A 2069-nucleotide genomic window follows, 5' to 3' on the forward strand; every position below is an offset into this window, starting at 1 on the left:
TATATATATATATATATATATATATATATATATATACACATACATAACACTGCATATACACTGTATATATACAGTATATAGTATATGTTAATTAATATGTAAATGTAATGCAATTTATTTTGTCAAAATAGGTATCCCTGCAATTTCAAGCAGTTTTGAGAATGGATGGATATTTTTTAATTTATTATATAGCCTACTGTTCAAAAGTTTATGGTCAGTGATATGTATCATGGTTTTCAAAAATATTAAGCAGCACAACTGTTTTCAGCATTGATTATAATAAGAAATGTTTCTTGAGCAGCAAATCAGCATATTAGAATAATTTCTGAATGATCATGTGACACTGAAGACTGGAATAATGATGCTGAAAATTCAGCTTTGCATGACAAAAAAATAACATTTTAATATTCAAATAGAAAACAGTTCTTTGACTTTTTTTTCTGAATAAAAAAATACCAAATTTTTTTAATGGTAATATCTACTAAGAAATAAATATTAGTCATTACATGTTCACTTAGATATATCTAAAGCTTACTTGCATTTTAGATTATGATGAAATGATGCCTTGGAAGGTAGAAAACCTTCATACAAAATCGCTGCATGTCAAGTCACTGACTTTCTGGGCAACTAGGCAGCATTCTTGAGCAGCAAATCAGCATATTAGAATCATTTCTGAACGATCATGTGACACTGAAGACTGGAATAATGATGCTGAAAATTCAGCTTTGCATGACAAAAAAATAACATTTTAATATTCAAATAGAAAACAGTTCTTTGACTTTTTTTTCTGAAACATAAAAAAATACCAAATTTTTTTAATGGTAATATCTACTAAGAAATAAATATTAGTCATTACATGTTCACTTAGATATATCTAAAGCTTACTTGCATTTTAGATTATGATGAAATGATGCCTTGGAAGGTAGAAAACCTTCATACAAAATCGCTGCATGTCAAGTCACTGACTTTCTGGGCAACTAGGCAGCAAGGCAGCCTTCGGTTTCAGATACAGCTTTGGAAAGCATTGCAGCTGAGAGAGAATATTGCAAGGAATTGTGGGATAAGCATAGAGCGAGAGCTGCAGTGCAGCCATCATAATCTGTTTACAGTGTCTCTCTGTACAGATGCCAGCTTCTCTTCTCCTCTCCACAATTTGTACTCTAAGCTGGAGCACTACACAGTGCAGTCGTAGCAAATGGAGGCTGTCATAACATCAGCATCCATCACTGTCAGACAGGCACCTGTCATCTACAATACAGAAATGTTCCATAGTGCCATATAGCTTCAGACAAACACCCAGTCCTGGAGGGCACTGCATACCCAGCACACATAAACCAGCATTCTGCCTAACCACCTGAAGAGAGGTGGTGCACGGTGCTTGTGCTTTATTGTTGTGGTATTTTATTTAACATACATGTAAATACTTTCATGAACCAGTTATATGCTTGTTCACAACTTATTTTGAAGTATATATTTTATTATATTTTATTATTATATTATGCATATAGTGGTATTTGCCCGTGCAAACCTTGTTACCATGATGCCAGGGTGTCACTAGTTGTTAGTGTTCACAATGGGTTTTAGTGTGTTTAATAAGCCACAGAATGTATCTGATGAGAAAAAGAAAACAGTCAAATGATTAAAATAATAATAATAAAATAAATAAATAAATTTATTAAATAAAACACACACACACACACACACACACACACTCACTCACACAAAGCCCAGTGCAGTTGCTAGTTATTGTCAATAAAAATAATTAGTTATTATTATATATTATTATATATATATTATATTTATAATGATTGTTAATTCATTATTATTATTATTATTAGTTTTGTTATTTATTTATACTTTATAGATTTATTTCTGAAATAACACCATATGCCACAACATCACCACCTGAACTATTTGTGTTTACAGTATTTTATATTTAAAATAACACTGAATGGTTTCTGAAAATTCTGCTTTGCCTTCACAGGAATAAATTACATTTGAATATATATTACAACAGAAACAGATCTATCTATCTATCTATCTATCTATCTATCTATCTATCTATCTAT

The sequence above is a fragment of the Sinocyclocheilus grahami genome, unplaced genomic scaffold (assembly GCF_001515645.1).
Source record: "Sinocyclocheilus grahami isolate Dianchi unplaced genomic scaffold, SAMN03320097.WGS_v1.1 scaffold61.1, whole genome shotgun sequence".
NCBI classification, from domain to species: Eukaryota; Metazoa; Chordata; class Actinopteri; order Cypriniformes; family Cyprinidae; genus Sinocyclocheilus; species Sinocyclocheilus grahami.